Source organism: Microtus ochrogaster, chromosome 26, assembly GCF_000317375.1.
Source record: "Microtus ochrogaster isolate Prairie Vole_2 chromosome 26, MicOch1.0, whole genome shotgun sequence".
NCBI lineage: Eukaryota > Metazoa > Chordata > Mammalia > Rodentia > Cricetidae > Microtus > Microtus ochrogaster.
The window spans coordinates 3,488,123-3,508,563 of NC_022025.1; the positions used below are offsets into that span (position 1 = coordinate 3,488,123).

At 45.5% G+C, this 20,441-nt stretch overlaps 1 protein-coding gene across 5 annotated transcripts in view; it reads left to right on the plus strand.

The window, feature by feature from the left end:
- Cdk14 (cyclin dependent kinase 14) overlaps window positions 1-20,441 on the plus strand; it is a 534,756-nt gene that overhangs the window by 372,581 nt on the left and 141,734 nt on the right. The gene's annotated exons all lie outside the window — the stretch shown is intronic.

Genomic DNA, 20,441 nt, shown 5'->3' on the forward strand with positions numbered 1-20,441 from the left:
CACACACACACACACACACACACACACACACACCCCACATAGGCCTAAGCATACACACACAGAGACACACACACAGACACACACAAACACCCCATACAGGCCTAAGCATACAGACACACAGACACACACACATACACACCCCATGCAGGCCTAAGCACACACACACACATACACCCCACACAGGCCTAAACACACATAACACCCCACAAATCAGCTTTCAAAAGGAAGAAATTTGGTCACTTGTAGCAACATGTAGCAACTTGGAGGACTTAACCTAAGTAAATGGCCCGGAAATACCCCTGTTCATTTGTATGTGGAATGTAAAAGAAGCAAGGAGTAGAATGGTTCAATCTTTTCTGAGATTGAACCCAGGACCTTAAACGTGTTAGGAAGAGCTGAACCACAGAACTATACCCTTTGTTGTCTGACACATGCTTTTTTCGTAGCAGTTCCGATGAGCACGCTGATTTCATGTCCTTATGCTAAACATGGGGTTTCTGGGTCATCTGGTAATTCTATTTCAGTTTGCAAAGGGCCTCTAGATATTTTTCTATTAATTTACATTCCCACCTATAACGGACCCTCCTTTTAAGTCCTGCTTCTTGAGTCTGCTTACCCTCAGCCAAATCTCACCCTCTCCTTTTGCAGTGTGGAAGAATCTGGCCTGCTCAGATTGTTGTAGGGGTTGAGTGAGATGAGGTGCATGGTGGCCTGGCATAGAACCCTCGTCCCCTTAGCCCACAGCCCACGCTCCCCCAGCACATCTCCCTACCCTAGCAGCTCCTCACGTGCACCTAACGCTGTGTCTTGCAGCTTCCCTGAAGTCGAGCATCCTGAACTTTCTGTGTCCCCAACTGAGTTTCTACCCTCCTCACAGGTCCAACCTGCCCTTGAATGCAGATAGAGCCAAGTGACCTCCAGTCATCTTGGGAACTGGGGAGATATGTCTATGGGTGTCTTTAACCACCTCCCTCCTGCCACTGGAGTCAACTGAAATATGTGGAATTTGGGGTGGGCTGGGAAATGCTGTGCATTTCCAATGTTAGCTTCTAATCTTCACAATACACACTCATGGCCGCATGCATGTTTTCTAGAGTGAGCATGTATCACCCATGCATCGCCGTGAAGCTGCAATGCTATGCTCTGCTGTAGTCGGGGCTGTCACCCTGTTCAGACCTCTGCATTCTGAAGTCTGCTGTGAAGAGCCCGCTAAGAGAGAGATAGATTCCTCCCCGGGGAACTGTGCAGACAGAAATGGAAGTTTTAAAAGGCATCTTGGGGAAGCGTGGTCAGTTCAAGCAGGAAGCAACCTGGGAAGCTTTCTGACTTCCGCTCACTAGATGGCTGCACCCGTGCGTACAGAGCAGAACGAGGGGGCGATAAAGGGGTCAGCTGTTCTTAGACTCAGGTCTCGTACTCTAAGGGACTGTGGGTGACCTTGGTCTCTCTGGGGACAAGGCTAGTAAGAGAAGGAAAGACACAATGGCTCGTTTTAGTTTCAGTATAGTCTGAAAGGCATTGTCTGTGAGGCCAGTGCTGCTCTTGTGAAGGCAAGAGCAAGCAGCAGCTGCCTGTGCAGTCTCTACAGCTATGTGGAAAAATAGGAGGGGGGCAATGGTTTCCTTCCTTTATTAATGTATTTTTTTTATGTGGTATGAGAATGAGTCCCCAGGATTTCTTAACAATTTACAAGTAAACCCTGATTTGGAGCAGAAGTGGGATGCTGGACTTGTGTGCATGGATGTCTCATATGCATGTGGAGGGTAAAGGTCAAGTTCACGTGTCTCTCCTCCATCACTTTTATTTGTTTGCTTTTTTTACTGGGACGGTATCTTTTCACTGGGATGGGACTTCCTGAGTAGACTAAGCCAGCTGTCCAGCAAGCCCATGGAGTCCCCCATCTCTGCTTCTCCATCACTGGGATTGCAAGGATTCACCACCATGCAAAGCTGTTTTCACGCAGATTCCAGGGATCCAGCTCAGGTCCTCATGACAGCCCAGTCCTGACAGTTCATCTTCCAAACATGTCTCCTCAGTGCCATCCCCAGTCCCCAGCTTGTTTCACTGAGCAACAGGACTTAAGTGGCTAGAAATTCAGACTCCGGGCAAACTCGTTTAGGAGGGAGACTTGCTGGCTAGTCTAGGACCTCAGAGCACCAGGATCCCCTGAGCCATGGAGGGACTGGCGTTGGTCCTTTTCCTGACAGGCATATCTCCCTGTGACCTGTTACGGGGAGGGGGGACACAGTGTTACCTTCCACAGCAGTGAGGAGCCCTGCGGCAGCTGAGCTGTGGCAGGGGTCAAGCTGTGGGCATCCCAGACCCTAACTTTGCAGAAACGTTATCCCTTACCCCACATGATAAGCTAGCTCGGGAGTGTTGTATGACTGGCTGGTCATCCCAAGAGCTTTTCAAGAAATAACAAGGCAGCCGGTTCCTCCAGAGGTGTGACAGAAAGTACCCTGCGGGCTGAGGCTCTTTATCTTGTGCTCATCCCGAAGTGGCCAAGGTCAGCATGTGCGGTGAAGTTATTTTTCTGGTGTGATCTAATGGGAATGTCCCCAGAGTTCAGAAACCATCTGCTCTCCCTCCCCCCACCCGTCACCATTAACCTGTGTAACCCTTGGCAAGCCGCTCTGCCTGTCTCCGATGCCCTGCGTGTATGTCAGCATATAGCAGGGTTAGGGCTTATTGTTCATCTTGTCCCATCTCACAGCCACACGTGATGGAGCCCTCTCCCCACTGTCTTTAGAAACTGTCTACATTCTCCTGGTATCGGAGAAGTTAAAACCTCTGTGCTTCTTACCAGAGACTCCTTTAGGCCGGGTTCCCACTGTCCTTTCCTTGGTGTCTTTAAGTAGGTAGAGAGGGCTGTTGGCTGCTTTCCCTGTCAGTGTTCAAAAATATCAGCCAAAAGATAAGGAAGAATGAATATGGATGAGCTTAGGCGTCCGCGTCTTAGCTGGCGCATCTGGGATCTACAACGTGCTATTACTGTTTCTAGTTATTGGAAAATAATTGTCCAGATGTGTTATTGATACAGAAGTACTTTAAAGTATACCAGGAAGTTGTCTGGGGGAGGGGGTACACTTACAATCCCAGCACTCAGGAGTGCTAAGAGTGATGCGCTAAGCCAGGCCTATCTCAAACAAGCAACGCATAAAGAGAGAACGTATGTGTGTGTGCGTGTTCCTATGTATTATTAAACTTGGATAGCTTACAGTAGGAAGGTGTATGGCGTGGTGGCACTGAGGATGCAAAGTGATTTAGCTCTTACAGTGAAGAGCCGCAGCAACTTCAAGCTGCACCCGAAGCATTGTTACCACAGACCTCAGGATTGTCCGGCGAACTGCAGAAACCCTAAAATTCAGGTGTCAGTGACTGGAGGGCGTGGCCCAAGCTGTAATCCTAGGAATGCCTCCTCTTACTGTTTAACTAGTCTTAGATTAGGAGCAGCAAAACTAAATACCCGTTCCTGACCCTTTAACTGCTAGGAGCCAGCAACCCACTGAAGGGAACATAGGTAAAGCGGGAAGTGGGTGGCCAGGACAGCACCACACTGTGGACAGAAGTCAGTCCAGGACAAGAATACTCCCCTAGGCTCCGGAGTTTAGGATTAGTGTTGCCCATACAGGCTCTGTCTTTTCCCATGGCTGTGTCCTAGCTGATCATGGTCGCTGGCTCTTGTAAATCAGTGATAAGTAAATAAAAATTTAATACTATTCGCACTTATTAAAATTTTAATCTTAGCTATCTAAATTTTATATACACTGCTAAGATGTCTCAAATGCAGCCCTTTAAGAAAACCTGGCATGTGCACTACCAGGTGTCATTACTGCGTCTTCACTGATCTCCTCCCTTCCCTCCTCGTCCGCTGCTTGAGCCCCGCCCCCTCTCCACGGCCATATCACCGTCTCAGCTGTGGTGTCTCGGGTGTCCTGTTGCCCTCCCCTGTCCTCAGTGCCTCTGTGTCCACTCTGGCTTCATTCCCAGCTCCATAGCCAAGAGCCATGCGAATCCCCAGCTACATACATACAAGAAGCCCCACAAGCGAGGATCTACACATGAGAAAATAGAATTGAAATGCGTTTTAATAAATGATTTTAATAAAACTACTGTTGGCATAAATCCCTGTAGCGATTTCCTGCCAGTATGCCTGCCACGGATTTAGGGTAATTCATTCAGCCCTGTAGACCCCTTCACAGCTCTAACAATAACAGCACCATTTTTTAGGGTGACGAAATGTATGGATTTTCTCTGCAAACACAGGCCTTGTCCTACATTTTCTCAGTGTAGGAGCAGCCTTAAGGACCATTGTCTGCCTGGGCCAGTCCTCAGGGTTTTTTCTGCTTCTGCCTGTCCCTTCTGCCCCCATGAACACCACAGAACAGAGAAAATGGCCCCTTTCTGTATACCCCACCTTTCTCGAGATCCTCATATCTGTCTCTGAAATGCCCCATCCTGTGTCCAAGTAGATGCCTCTCTAAAAGAAGATGTAGGGAATTTGAAGAACAGTGGGGAGAAACCCAAGGCTGTCACCTAGTGGAGATGTGTACTCAAAGCCTCCTCGTCGCACCTAGGTGTTGGTCCTAGACCTGTACTAAAAATCCAGGGGTGGGGATGGGGAGGTTGCCATTTAAATTCTTTCTCATGCCTTCCACTGTAGCTCTTGTCCTTCTAAGTCGCAGAACTTTCAATTGTGGGCCTCTGCTTTTATTAATCTTAGATTATGAGTAACAAAACTAAATACCAGTTCCTGACCCACTAATGCTGCTTGGAACTAGTGACCCATTTAAGGGAGCATAGCTCTTTACCTATGTTTACCTATGTGTTAGGGTTGGGTTAGGCTTGGAGTTGGGCCAGAATATTGGGGTTGGGGTTGGGGTTAGAGGGTTGTGGTCATAGGGTTTGGTTTGAGGGATGGGCTTAGGGTTAGTGTTGCTGGTTAGAGGTCACAGCCTGCTATGGCCTAGTACTTTTCTCTCTAAGCTCGGCGATGGCCATATGGAAACCCCCTCCCTCCGCAGGAAGACTTCCTGCTCTCTTCCTGCCCTTATCTGGAGAATGTCCTTGGGCCTGGATAATTGACCTTATCTAAAATTCATCTCTAAACCAGAGTCTAATTAGTCTTTAGTCTTTAGATTGACCTCTGGCACAGATCCCTGCTAAGAAGATGCGTGCTAGGAGCTCAGCTATAGGACCCTAGTGCCATAGACTAAGCTTTGTGATAGGACATGCCACTTACTGCAAATTAGGGTTTTTCCCCAGGCTCCCCAGCCCTATATATCCCTTATACTCTGGAATAAAGCTGGGCAGATTTACCGAAATCTGTCTCCCAGGGGCCTCCCTCTGTCTGTGCACACTGGCCATGTACGAAGCTTTCTGTCACACTTTCTGCCTCTTTCCCCTCTTGACCTGGTGACCAAGGGGCCAAGAGGGAAAGAGGACCACACAGGTTAGAGCTGGTTAGGGTTTGGGTTGGATTAGAGGGTTAAGATTAGGGTTAGGTTTGGGTTAGGGTTTGGGTTTAGTTAGAGTGATGTGGTTTAGGGTTAGGGTCTCCACCAAACATATCCTTCTAGGAAGCCTTTGTCCATGCTATTCTTCCTCCTTGAGAGTGGGTTTGCTATCCCAGTCTCTAGCTTGGAGAAGGTCTAAAAGTTCTGTCCATCTGCCTGGCTGCCTCCCTCTGAGGAACACAGAGATGGTCATGGCAGATAGATTCTTATCAGAAAGGCTTTTCTATCAGAACACATGGTCTTAAGTTTTCTTTTCTAATTTTTTTGGGGTTTTTTTTTTTTGTGTGTGTGTGTGTGTGTGTGTGTGTGTGTGTGTGTGTGTGTGTGTGTGAAATCTACCTTTTTTTGAACTGGCCTGGAGATTTACTAGCATTCCAAGGATTTGGTTTTGGTTTGTTTACTCTTTCAGAGGGTGGGGAGTTAGTATGGGTCTCTCACAGCTTTCTGACTTACGGAATTCAACCCAGATGGGATCATTGTTTTGCTTCCGCATTGATAGTAGATTGCTAGCTAATCTAGGTCTCCTGGAGCTTTCTACTGCCGGGCCTCATGGTGAACTTTTCCTTCCTGTAACAGGGTGGAAACCTACAAGATGTGATGGTGCCATGATCAGGAGACTGGATGAGCCGTATTCCATCCACATAATAGTGACACCAGGGATAAATTTAGCAATATGACAATAAGTGAGAAAATCTAAAAGATTGGCGATAGTATTATATCCTGTGTAGAAACCTTAAAATAAATGATAGAAAATGTTATATGTCCTTCTTAAAAATAAAGTTACTTAAATGAAAGACAATAATGAACATGATTTAGGTGGAGTTCATTTCAGGTGGAGAGCACATGGCTAGATATGTGGTTTCTAATGACCTAGTTCTTGCCTAGGTGAGTTAATTTAAACAAAATTCTGTGTGTCCGGTCCAAGGAAAGAAAAAGATAATGAATGCAGTATTTTTCTCCTTGGTTTGAGGAGAAACAGTTCTATATACAATTTCCAGGGTCAAATGAGAATGGATCACAAACTTGGTTTTCATGGGAAGAACCACATGGGAATGTCATCCTTAAAGGAAGTATGTTCAGGAGATCCACAGGGTGTCAGCAGTTCCTGCAGAGAAGGGACAGGGTCACTTAGCTGAGAGGTCATCTGGCCGGCCACTCAGCTTCAGTTTGTTGGTCTTGGCTGTTCTTGCATGCATAAGATGCTTGCATGCAAGTCAGTGGAGGCAAATTACAGTCATATCAATAATGTCTGCCCAATAAGTCTGTATGCTGAGATGGGAAGAGACTCGGGATCAGGGATTATAGATCCAACCAGGCTCCTGATGCTGTGTGTGACTCCTCCCTAGGGCACTTAAGGGATGATGTCTTCTCTTGGCATTCTCCATGATTGGGCCAGTTGACTAGATTGATAAACAATTCATGGAATCATATATGTAAACTCGCAAACACCAAGGCAGCTTCTTCTGAGTTTCTGCAGCCCAGTGGATGTATTTCCATGGCCTCTTCTGTTGAGTTCATGTATTTAATAGTGCCTGCTACCTGCTCTTCTCATTGCCTTGGTTCCCGTGGTGCACAGCTGGGGAGTGATAGTCTGAGGTCCTGTCCCAGTGACTCACCGACTCAGAAAAGAAAAGTCATTGAGATGGGGCTGACAGCAGTGAGCGGTCAGGGTTGGGCAGACGGAATCAAAGCAACGGGAGAAAGAGAGATGGAAAGAATGAAAACATTTGGGGGAAAATCATTTTAAGTGAACTGTTCTTACTGTAGGACTTTCTAGTTATACAGAGCATTTTCTGGAACAATTTAAAAGTTGGTTTTTGTTTCTTCTCAAAGTTTTCCAACAACAACTGTTTTGTTTTTTTTTTTCCTCTGGGAATCATCTGTGGGCCCTGGGCTCAGGTTAAAAGCAAACAAGTGAATCTACAAGTCACTTACCAGAGAAGCCGCTAAGGGTTGCCTGGTTGGACAGTAACAGGCGGAAGCTCAGCCCTAGTTGTATATTAGTGAGCTTTAGAATATTTTACATATCCTTGCTTCCCTCTGGGCCAGGTAAAGTGACTCATTGGGGTGGGAGTGTCTCAGCCATTATTTCTGGTGTGTGTGTGTGTGTGTGTGTGTGTGTGTGTGCCAGAGGACAGGCTCAAGTGTTGTTCCTCGGGCATCTTCCACCTTGATTTTTTGTGACAGGATGTCTTAGTAAGTAGGCTAGACCAGCTGTCCAGCAAGCCCCAGGCATCCTCCTGTCCCTGCTTCTTTTGTGCAGTGCAGAGGTTACAGACATGGCACTACCACATCCAGCTGGGTGCTGGATCAAGCTCCCGTCCTCATGTTTGTACGACAAGTACTTTACTTTCTGAGATAATTCCTCAGCTCTCTCCGTGTTTCCTCTCTGTGTGTGCATGTGTATATGTATGCACATGTATACCGTTGCGTGTGCACACATGTGAGAAGGACAAAGGTCTGTGTTGAGTGACATTCCTCTCTTAGTCTCTACCTTGTGTTTTGAGACCGGATCTCTCCCTGAAACGGGAGCTCACCCACGCAACTGTACTAAGTGGTCAGCCATGCTCAGGGCTGTGTCTCCGCCTCCCCAGCACTGGGGTTGCAGGTCCACCGCACCGCCTGGCTTTTACATGATACTGAACTCAAGTCCATGCTTGCTTACGTGGCTATCCTGATCTCCTTGTTTTGGTGAATATTTTCTTAATGCTTATAGAGGCGTCCCATATGGGGCCGGCACCCCTGAGCCAGACTGTTGCTAACTGCATTTGTACTGAACACTTTGCAAAAGCTGTCCTTACTTCTCTGAGTTCCTTCCCATCTAAATGTTGACCATGTTGAGAACGCTGCAAATATTTGAAAACATCCTCTCTTTCAACCCAGTTCTTGCAGTTGGACAGCCAGTTTAAAATAGTGTATCCTTTTTCTCCCGCGGCTTTTACTTTTTTGGTCTACAGGCTCCCCCTGCTGGCCTTTTCTATGTAATGCGTGTGGCTCTTCAGCACTTCACCATGGTTCTGCTGCTCTGCAAACCACAGCCCAGAATCCGGGCATTTTAAACGGAGTCTTGTTTCCTTTTGATTTTAAAGAAATATGATCTCACCTTATCACTACTTTTTCTTAGTTAACTTTTTAAATTTAACGTGCAAAGTAATGGGCATCATTATGGCATCTCCATGGGTGCATGTGATGTTACTTTGTTCTAACCACCCCCATCCCTTATGTCCTCTGCCTCTGGATGCCTCCCCTCCCCCGCCACACACACACCAGTGCTTATCCATTCTGCTTGGAGTAGTCTTTATGAAATCCCACAGCCAGCTTGCATGCCATTGCTGCAGCGAATACTCAAAACATGATACCATTATCTGTGGTAGCTTAGGACCTACAGAAGAAAGAACAGAGCTATAAATATATATGTAACTGGGTAGTTATATAAGTAAATATAAAAGGAAAGCTTTTGTGAATGACTTCTATCTTTTTCATTAGTCAAACCTGTTTATTAATTCACCTTTGTCTGTATTTCAAGTTCAATTATAGCTGAATAAAAACAGCAGACATACATCCAGATTCTCTGCCACCGTATTATATCACGGCTGTTCCATTCTGGGGGCAGAATCTGACCTTTATGTGAATGCAAACTGCGATCATGCAGCCCTTAGCTCTCCTAACTCTCGTGAACACGCTCATTGCATTTTACACAGCTTTTCTCATTTCTTTCTTTTTATGAATATCTTACTCCCTCGATGCTGGTTTGTATCTGCCTGGGCACAATGCTAATTCCCCTCTGGGAGACAAGGCAGTTTTTCATCGCTTAGAGATAAGAGCCCAAACCACTCTTTTCAACACGTGTAAACGTTTCCAGATGCCTTCACAAGATGCGGGCCCACCATCCTCTGGCCTACAGTTGAAGACTGCCCTATTTATTCCCCAGCCATTTTCATGTGTGGTATCAGCCACTGGCACAGTATTCCTTGTGCCAGCCACAGCAGAAGCTGCTTGTTGCTGTATAAAGTGTTGCCAGAAACTCGCCAAATCAATGCGTGTTTATCACCTCAACATTTCTGTGGGTTGGGAGTTTCCAGAGTTGGACAAGATGGTTCCTCTTGGTTCCCGGTCTCACAGGGATGCAATCAAGGAATCTGCTGGGGCTTGCAAGTTCAAATAAGGCAAACTAGATAAGGACAGACATCCAAGTTCATGTGGTTGCTGGAAACAGTTTCTTGCTGGCTATTGTACTGACTCACCAATTTTTTGCTGGCTGTTGGCTTGGATCAACCACAGCTTCTTGTCTCTGAACCCTCCCACCATAGCTGTTTGCTTACAAAAAGCCAGGAAGGGAGTTTTCTCGCAAAATAGGAGTCTACAACATAGTCACAGAAGCAATATCTTACCTTTCTCACATTCCTTTGTTCAGACAGGTCACTGGCCATTCCCACACGCTGGGAAATGGGTGTGGCTAACAAGTGGTGGGCTTCAGGAAGCTCTCCGGTGGGCTTTCAAATGTCACCTACTGTCTGCTGTCTCTTTTCCATCATGAACAGCTAAGTGGGGCCCGAGTCGTGAACTTTATGCTTATTGCTGCCAGCTTTCTCTGCGTTAGGTAGATGGTTGTTTCTGCTGTACTGTACATTAAACATCCTCACCAGTTTGGGGGTGCTTATGATTGGCGCTTGGGCCTCTTGCATGCTGAGCACGTACTGTGCGCCCTGAGTTTCCCTGGTCCCACAAGTCTCTTTTGTAAGTGTAAGGCAGTTCCTCTCTGCCTCTGTCAAGTCATTGATAAAAATGTTGAAAAGGGTACTCGTGTATGTATGGGCACACCTACACTCAATATACATGCACTGACACACTTAAATGTGTGTGCATGTGTGCCGAGGGGAAAGAAGGACAAAATCTGTGTTCCTGAAACTCTGAACCTCATGACTCCCAGGTCCCTGGGAGACAGGAAGTATGGCTCTTAGAACCCTTGCCTTTCTAGTCAGGTGACCAGCATTTTCTCACTCTACGACCTTGACCTGTGTTTCCCAGGGGTAATAAGCTACCCCAGTGAATAACAACTAATTTTACTAATGTCGGGCTAAAGTTAACATACCTTACAGAAGCTCAATGTGGCCCTGCTTCTCTGAATTCAGGACGTGGACCCATTTCGTTTTTATTTTGTATAAAATTTGACTTAAGTAGTTTTTACACAGAAATTTGAACTTTGTCAAGTTTAGAGCAATTCCATAGGGAATCTTGGCTTCATCTAGACCCTTATGTAAAGGGAAAGTTTTGGTGGTACTGTCCGCGTGGCTTTGACAATCATGAGCTACTTAGTGTTCCTGGGGACAGGAGTACACACATATCAAACCTTTTTTCTTGCATCCTAGTACAGAACCTTTTATTTAAACCATCCAACTGCCTGGTTCCTAAATAAAATGTGAATATGCATTTCTGTTCTTTAGGAGTATAAAGTTAAATAGTACGGATAATATATACCTTGTGTATATGAGACACAGCTTTTATTCGGAGAATATTAAGAATAAATTTCTGTAGTCTGTTACTCGTTAGTCATTCTCCAAGTCTATGTAGTTTATTCAACAAATATTAAGGGCCTCCTTTATGCCACAGACTTAGGTAGGAAAAGGAATGGAAAGTAAAGGAAGAAACAAACAAAGAAGTCATTGAAGGCAAAGTTAAGATTTACTAAAATTTAGCCTGTGACAGTTGCTATGTAGCCTATGGCGATGCAATTGCTTATTACAGGAATCCTGTCCTAACACCCAGGCCGTGGGACTTGACCTGAGGATGAGGTTTCAGCACAGAGCTGAGAGACTAGGCAGCGGCTAATTACATGGAGAGGGCCAGATGTCCAGGCTTCAGAATGGCATGTGGGAAAGCTGTGGTTAGCGAGAGAATGTGCCAGATGCAGGCTCTCAAGACCAGTGTGACAGAGCACAAAGAGGAAAGAATGTGTAAACAATTGTGGATAAGGGAAGAGAGGTCTGTAGGCCTCAGTCAGGTCACAGGCAGCAGGTCACAGCGAGTCACGAGTCACGGGAGACCGTTCGTCTGCAGTGAAAAGTCTTTGGCCATTGAAGACTTTTCCTCTCAGAGTGGCACTTCCGATCTGATGTCGCAGAGACAGTCCGGAGTACAACTGTATTACTTGGAGGACGGTACGAATACTGGATGTGCCAAGAGAAGGAGAAAATGGGTGGATTTAAGACTACCCAGGGAAATTAAAACCAGAAACTATCAGGAAAACTAACATTAGTATGGTTGAGACATGTATAAAAATAGCAAGAAAGACATTAAAAGTGTCTTAGGAAATCCTGTTGTGTCTTTATATTCAACTGCTCTGCTCTGAGTGCAGTCCTGAGAAGTCCCTGGTCCCCTGCTCTTTATTACTAATGGAGGGTAGATCTATATACACCGCTTCTCAGCATTTAGTTCTACAAGCAGCCTACCTGCAGTGACTCCTAGGGGTCTACTTGCTGCCTCAACACTGCAATGCCCGCCCTGACCAAGACAGTGGATCCCCTCGTCAGCTTCTCTGTCTTTGTTTCTGAGACCTCTGCTGCAACACCATAGCCTGCTGTCCCTGGTTTAATATTATCCCTTCAATCAACTCATTTCAAATAATTTTGCTTGTCTGTATCACTACAGAAAGCAGAAATCTCTTAGGAGTTTCCAAAATAGAAAATAAAGTAAGATAAAATCAATGAAAGTAAGTAAGAAATATTATTAAGTTTGATCTTACCCACCCGGGATTCTAAACCTAAGGCCCACTTCCTCATCAAAGGGACGTGTGGCAAGTGTTTGGGGGTTGTAAAAAACAAACACCAAGGTACAAGATGAGAGGTTTTTTTCTTAATGTTCTCAAAAGAATTGAAAGAGAGCCAAAGAAGGAACAACTTTTCTTCAAGACAGTAACTGTCATGCCAAGTTCTATTTGTCAACTGAAACCACTTGTATGTGAGGTTTCGTATCTCCCACTGTGGGGAAGGCTGCTCTAGATCAAATATTATCCCACCACTGGCCTTAGGACCAGAAGCTGGGGGGTGGGGTGGGCTCAGGCAATGGTGCAATGGTTAAGAGTGTTTGTAGCTCAAATATGAGGGCCTGAGTTCAAATCCCAAGCTTCCACATTAAAGCCAGGCATGGTCACACGTGCCAGCACCAGGCAGTGAAGATAACAGGTGACAAAAAGGGAGGAATCTGGCAAGTGAGCATGCAACATAGCTGCTTTAGCTACTCACTCCTGGTAGTTGTCATGTGTGCCAAGTAAGAGCCCTTCCTCAGCCTCCTTCTGTGGCCACTTTCACCCAATTTCTGGTCTACCATGTCCACCTGAGTCTCCAGGAATTTGATGAGTCATAAATCTGGTCCCATGATGCCACCACTTTTAGCGTTTATCAGAGAGGGCTATGTTGTCAGGCCTTAGTGTGTTTCTCTTCATTCATTACTGTTCTCTTGCTGTAAACAGGCACCATGAATTAGACAACTCTTAGAAGACATTTAAGGAGTGTGCTTGCACTTTTAGAGGGATAGTCCATGATGATCATGGTGGGAAGAAGAAATACCTGGGACTGGAGCACTAGATGAGATCTTTATATCCGACCCATAGGCGGCAAGCAGAGAGAGGGAAAGAGGGAAGGAGAGAGAGAGAGACACAGAACCTGAGGTGGGCTTTTGAAAGCTCAGAGAGCACCCCCAGTGATACACCTCCTCCAACAAGGCCACACCTCTTAATCCTTCCCAAACAGGAAATCACCTAGGGATAGGAGCCTGTGGAAGCCATTCTTATCCAAACCACCGCAGGTGGTACATTAACTACTAGTCTTGTTGCCATGACAGCGTGCCTGACATAAGCAACTAAACGATGGAATTATTTTCCATGGTATCACATGGTAATTGAGGTGGCAGGTCACAGTACATGCACAGTCTGGAAGCAGAGAGCTATGAGCCCTGGTACTCAGTTTCTTTTTATACAACTAGAACTCCAGCCCAGGGAGTGGCGCCACCCACATTTAGAGTGGGTCTTCCCTAACTAACCTACTCTTAGACAGTGCCCTGTGGTCGGGAAAGCAACAACTCAGGTGTGAAGAGACACTGAGTGTGATCCAAAGTTAAAGAGTGAAGGGTTTTCTACCTCATTCAGCCACCCATCCCTGTGCAGACAGACATTACTGCCTTTACTCAATACCTTATAGAAATCCCATGGCTGCCTCCGAAGTTCTAGATAAATAGAGAATGGCTGTTTTAGATTCCATTTTACTCCAACAAAAATACCTGTAGAGCAACCTAAGGAAAGAAAGATTTGTGTTGGCTCATTGTTTTAGAGGTGATTCAGAAGGTGTGGTAGCAAGAATAGTGTTATCTGTAAGTGGCAGTGTGAGGCGAATCGCAAGGAAGCAGAGATCTGGAGTGGAGTCAAATTCCAGGCACCATAACCTTTCAAAATAGCACCCCAGCTGGAGACCCAAGGCTGTGGAGAAGCGCCAGATTCAAACCTTCATAGTAACAATTTGATTGAAGCATGCAAGGTGCATTTCTGGATATTTCCATGCTTAAATTTGCCGGCAGTATTTTCTTCTGTCCCAGGCATCTTTGACCTACTTCTTCTTGCACCTTGCCCGTTTTTCTTAGCTTAACTCATCTTGTAGCTCTCCTTGCCAGTTCTGCCACCGCCGTGTCCTCTTAAGATTGCCTGTCACCATGCTCCCTGGACCCTTGCTTCTCACCACCCGTCTCCTCCCCCACAGTGCAGTTCTGGGCAATATGATGTATCTGCACTCCACTTGACCATCGTCCTAGATGGAGAGTGCACTCTCCTGACAAGGGTTTTGAACCATCAGCTTTCCCTTTCTCTTTTCATTCTTCAGCATCTCTTCCAGAGTGTGGTGTATGTTAATCCCATTGAGTTTTGCTATGACTGTCCTCAGGATTTCCCACTGAGGAGCCAGAAACACTCATGAGTCAAGACACGAGCCATGACGCAGTGTTACTTTAGAGATGTTCTACGTAGGGCTTTCATAGATTCAGGTGAAAATGCATTATTCGGTTCTCTGTTCATCTGGGGTTCATAGCTTATAGTCATCAGTTCTAATATGCCCATGCCCATGAAGCCTGAAAGCATGAAGCAAGAACCCAGCATTTCTGTCTACTTTCATTATTCACACTGGTGTGATCCAGTCTTATCCACACCCATATGCCAGAATCACCCTGTGCTGGAGTCTCTGTTAGAGACTTCTAGGTCCTCTTAAGCTATGGAGGACTTCTGGTGGTCCTTGTTCTCCCGAAGCCCTGGGTGTTCTTGGTGGGGAAGCCCATGTGCTCCATGTTAGCAGGCCCAAGGCTCATGCAAATACAAGTTGGAAAAACATAAGCATTATTGTAATTGTTAATGGTTGGGTAGTATAAGTAAATATTGCAAGCAAGCACTTTTTTTTTAACTCTGAGCTCTAGTTATTTTCTTAATGGATTTGTAAATCAAATATTTCTACAGAGGGACCCTGTTCTTCTTATTCCTGTCAACTAAGGCTGGTGAGAGTAAGGTTGGTGCAGTAATGTCAGGACCAATCCCAGAAAAGCAAGTCTAGGATTATTGTTTTAAGCTTGCTGATAGAGATGGCAAACACTCCAGTGCGTCACAGAGACACGATTCTGACATGCGTGGGAGCGCAGGAAACTGAGACCATTTCGTAACTTGTATTTGACATTTGCTTTCAATTACCACATATATGCTGAGGAGTTCCAAAGAATTCTTCCTGTCTGAAATTGTTCCCCACGACCCGTATCTGATTCCAGTTGCCCTGCGTACAACCCCTCTCTTGACCTGAAGGCATTTCTAACATTTAACAGACTCAGAGCTAAATCCATTGCCCTTCAGCCTAAACTTCTTTTATCTCTTGCATTCTTAATTTATGCTTTTAGCTTCTTGTTGGAAGAGGAATTGGTTCTAACCACTAGATAAACATTTTTGCATCATGACTCACTATATGCACACACAGTTATATATGCTTCAAAAAGTGTTATGTTTTACTGTTGATCACTCTCTGATATTTACTGCCTTTCTTTTTGAATAATGGGTGGCATATATCTTACTATTAATTTATTGGTTTACCCCAGCATTTGACCAGCAAGTGTTATGTTTATCCCAGAAAGTAGTGGGGGAACTTGCATTTTTGTCCTGGGGGACTATTTCAACTCTACATAAAATTTACATTCTCATAATTGGTACTAAACCCTTTAATAGATAAATATAACCCCCTTGGATTCATTACCTGATCTTTGCCTCTCAGTCTGAGGCCAAGTACTTTACTATGTCATCCAGACACACCATACATTCGCCATCCTCCCATTCATTCACCTACATCCATACATCATCCATTCATGCACCCATCCATCTGTCCATCCATCCATTATCCACCCAATCATCCATCATCTCTCCATTCAACAATTCATCCATCATCCATCCATCAATTCATCCATCCCTCCCTCCATCTATTCACCTGTCATCCACCCAGTCATCTATCCCTCCATCCATCTTCCATCTGTCAATCCATTAATTCCATCCATCCATCCATCCATCCATCCATCCTTCCAACCATCCATCTATCCATCCATCCATCCTTCCAACCATCCATCTATCCATCCATCCATTCATTTATCCATCCATCCATCCGTCCGTCCGTCCAGTTATTCAACATTTTCCAAATCTGTATTGAGTACCAGACATGTGGTGAACACAAAGACTCTAAGGGTAAACAGGGTCTCTACTATGAGACCCACAGTTCAATGGGAAAACAAGTTATCTGTCGACCACCAGGTGTTCTGGGATCACAGAGAAGCAATATGGGCCTTGAACTAGATTGTCCAGAGACTCTTTCAGGCAAAGGTGAGGCAGATGTGGGAGTCCAGCTGGCCAAAGCAGCAGCCAGCCATTTAGGAAATGAAAGCAAGGGAGCAAGCGCTGCAGGGCGTCAGCAGCTTGGAGAAATGAAGTGCTGCAGTTGTCCTCCTAGTTGCCCGCTGGTGCTCCCATGCCTTCCTTATTGGTACTGCCTTTGACTCGGTACTCCAGGTCTCACTAACTTCCGCTGCACTGAGGTTTTCCCCTCCCCAGGGGAGCCAAGCATAGTGTCCTCCCCCACACCCACCCGTGTCCTGTAGAGACCCTCTGTCATAAGGAAGGAAACTGATTTCTCCTCTCTTCACCTCCCTCACCAGGCCAGGAGTGTCCCCAAGGGAGTCCCAGGCTTTGCAGCTCTTGTGGGAAGCTGGAGGCACCCAGGCTGCTTGGGTAGATTTAAAGCTGACCTGCACAAATGGGTGTTTAAGAGACCTCTCAGAGCTGACCGGTTAGTGTCCGGTAACCAAGTGGTGTGCTTTCCCCCGGGAAGACTATTTCTTCCTCTCAACATTGCTTAGATTCTTGTAGTTGTTTGTGTCGGGTTGAGGCCCCCTAGACTTTTCCGTATCCACTTTAGTGTCTATTGTCCTCGTTCAGCGCGTGTTTGTTGGTGAGACTTTATGGGTATAGCTTCTGACCTTCCAGTCTCACAGCAGACTCCCTGATCCCTCTGCCTCTTACAGTCTTCCCACTCCCTCTCCTGCAGTGATCCAGAGCCTTCAGCGTAGGGGGCATATTTTCCATGAATCAGTTGGGACTGTTCTTCTTAACTCTACGTTTTGATTGACTGTAGTCTTCTCTAGTGATCTGTTTGCTGTGGAGAGAAGTTTCCATAATTATGGGTGAGAACTACACTTACCTATGGGTATAAGGGCAAGTATTTGGGATGTAGTGAGGGATTATGCTGTTTTCCTAGCCTGCTGGTTGTGGGTTACTCCCTTGAGATCTATGACTTCACTAGCCTTGTATAGTTGCCTAGGTTTTCAGTACCACGCATGCTTTTCTTCTTCTTAAGTGAGTCTTAAGTCCAGTTATAGAGCTGTTGTTTACTGCCAAGGGATGTGTGCCCCTACAGCACAATAACCCCACGAGGGTTATTGTGACATGCTGGCCATTGCTGTGGTTCCCGATGTTAAACCCAGAAAACATACATGTAACTAAGGTTATATAGACTGAGCATGTTATAGTTATGTATTTAGGAATGCATGTGTATGCATGCACACACATAACAATGATTAATGAAAAAAGAGACTGCGAATTTGAAAGAGAGCAAGGAGAAGTATATGGAAGGTTTGGAGTGAGGGAAGGGGAGGTAAAATGCAGTTCTATTATGACTTCAAAAAATAAAAGAAAAAGTTAAAAAAAAAGACCTCTCAACTCTTGTGACATGTTATTTAGAGATGGCAGAGGCTTTCATATACTATAAACTCATTTACTTATGTGTATGGGGACTCTTAAATTCTGATAGCACAAATTGAATTTTCTTTTTCATAAGTTATTGACAAAAGATTGTTTTTTACTTTTAGGCAATGTTCTTTTGCTAACTTTGAAATGTCTTGGCATTGGAACTTAGTTCATGCAAATGAAAATCTGGTCCAGAGACAAGGCACATACTTCCCCTAGTGCACAGATGCCTGTCCTTGCCCATCATCCACTAACCCACGCTGCCCCTTCTGAAAGGCCTTATAACAAAATTAATTTTTCATTCTCATTTTCCCTTTTGAACATTGTGCCCACTTTGCATTTCCTGAGCAAAGGCTTCAAGAATGTGCACTGAAGAAATGGAGTCCAGGACCTGATGGCCACGTCTGTCATAAAGAACAGTCTCGTGTGGTTTGTCTGTCCCATTAACTTTCATGTGGAAGCCATAGGGTTTACGGTCTCAATGAAAAACAGAGCACCGTACAGGGATGAGGGTGATGCCTAGGAAAGAGCTTGCTGCTGTGGGCATTACAAGAACATTACCACCAGGACGGTAGTCATTCTTCAGCAAGACTTCGACCTGCTGAACTGCTGCTCATAGAATATCCAGAGGCCCATATGTGATGCAAAGACTGTCATGTCAAAATTTGAGTTGAAAATGCTTCTCTTCAGTTTTTAAAGTTTAGTATTGTTGACCTCCAGTGTGAGTACAAACAGGAACATCATCTCCAGACAGCCATGTGAGTGTCTGTGTGTATATTTGTATATGTGTGTGTTTCTTTCTCTTTCTGTGTGTGTGTGTGTGTGTGTGTGTGTGTGTAAGAGGGGGGGGATGGAGGGAGGGAGGGAGAGAGAGAGTGTGTGTCTAGGTATCCCAGGCTGGCGTTTAGCTGCCTACTCCTCCTGCTACTTGAATTACGGGTGTGTGTGTGTGTGTGTGTGTGTGTGAGGGAGGGAGGGAGAGAGAGAGAGAGAGAGAGAGAGAGAGAGAGAGAGAGAGAGAGAGAGAGAGATCTGAAAACATGGGAAAGTGCCTTTCACAGAGACATTGTTACCAGAGTTCTTTATACAGTTATCTTTTCTCTTCCCTCTGGGCCCCTTGTCTGTCTCCTGAACTATGTCCACACAATCCATCAATTATGTAACCTTGTTTATATAGCTCTGTGATGGTTGAATGAGAATGTTCTCCATGGGCTCATATGTCTTAATGCTTGTCCAAAGTTGGTTGAACTGTTTGGGAAGGATTGGGGGTGTGGCTTTATTGGAGGAGGTGTGTCACTTGGGTTGGGCTTTGAGGTTTCCAAAGCCCATAACATTACAGTTACTTCCCTCTGCCTCATGGTTGTGGCTAAAAGTGTGAGCTCTCAGCAACCGGCCAGCACCATGTCTTTCTGCCTGCTGTCACGATCTCCACCACAATGGCCACATACTCTTATGCTCTGAAACTCTAAGCCACAAATAAGCATTTTCTTCCATAAGTTCCTTCATTGTGATGTCTTATCACAGCAATAGAAAAGTAACCAAGACAAGATCTATTTTATTATGGTTTTCAAAATTAACCAACTAATTTCAAAGAAGAATTTTATTATCTCTTGTGTTGATTTAATATCTCAGTGAGGACACGACCCTTGTGTGTGTTACTGACTCACCAGGGTAGGAAACATAAATAAAACGCTCACTGTGTGTGCCACTCTCGACCAACAGAGCCCTAGAATCCTTTACCAGGAAATCCCTGCCCCAGTCACCCCAGCTCTGCGTTGTCTCTCCCTAGTAGTGCCTGCTGATCCTCAGATAGAGCAGCGTGTGGCTTCCTTGTCTTCGTTGTGCCCACCCTCTACCCTCTTCACACTTCTCTACCGTTGTCACTTACCCTTCTAACTTGCTGGCTCTCCGTGCTTGCCCAGGGTCATGTTAATGGCAGCATCTGACTGTGACTCCCCTGAGCTAGGAGCTGTCTCCAAACCCCTTACATCCCTGAGTCAATCTGGTTTTCTGTAGGGCATTATTATTGAATGCCATGGAATATTCTCCAGACAGATGAGCCAAACATCACTTCCTCATTTATCAGTGTGGAAAGGGAAGCCCTGAGGACCTCCTTCCCGCCCACGTTTACTTGGAGAGAGGAGAGCAGCAAAGGTGTACACCCAGTGAGCTTGTCTTTGAGGCTCTTACCTCTTCAACTCTACACTTTTGATGGGAACTACTGAGCTTTGTTCCTGTGATCATTAAGAGCAGGGAACACTTGAGTGGAATGTGGGAGCCCTAACTGTCCTTGAATTCCTTTCACAAGAGCAAAAGTAGATGAGGGAGAAACAGGAACAAGGATAGAAAAAGAGACGCTGCATGCAGAAGACCATTTTGAGAAGAAACTGTAAATCACAGTGGCTAAAACTGAAGTGTACTGAGAGATTTTGAACATGTTAAAATGTGACTCTGGAGTCCTCAAAACATTGCAATGCTGAGACAGAGGGAATGGGAGCAAATGACAGAGCTCTCATAGCTGCAATGATACTCTCTGAAGGTGGAGTGAACTCTCATAGCTGCAGTGATGCTCTCTGAAGGTGGAGTGAACTCTCATAGCTGCAGTGATGCTCTCTGAAGGT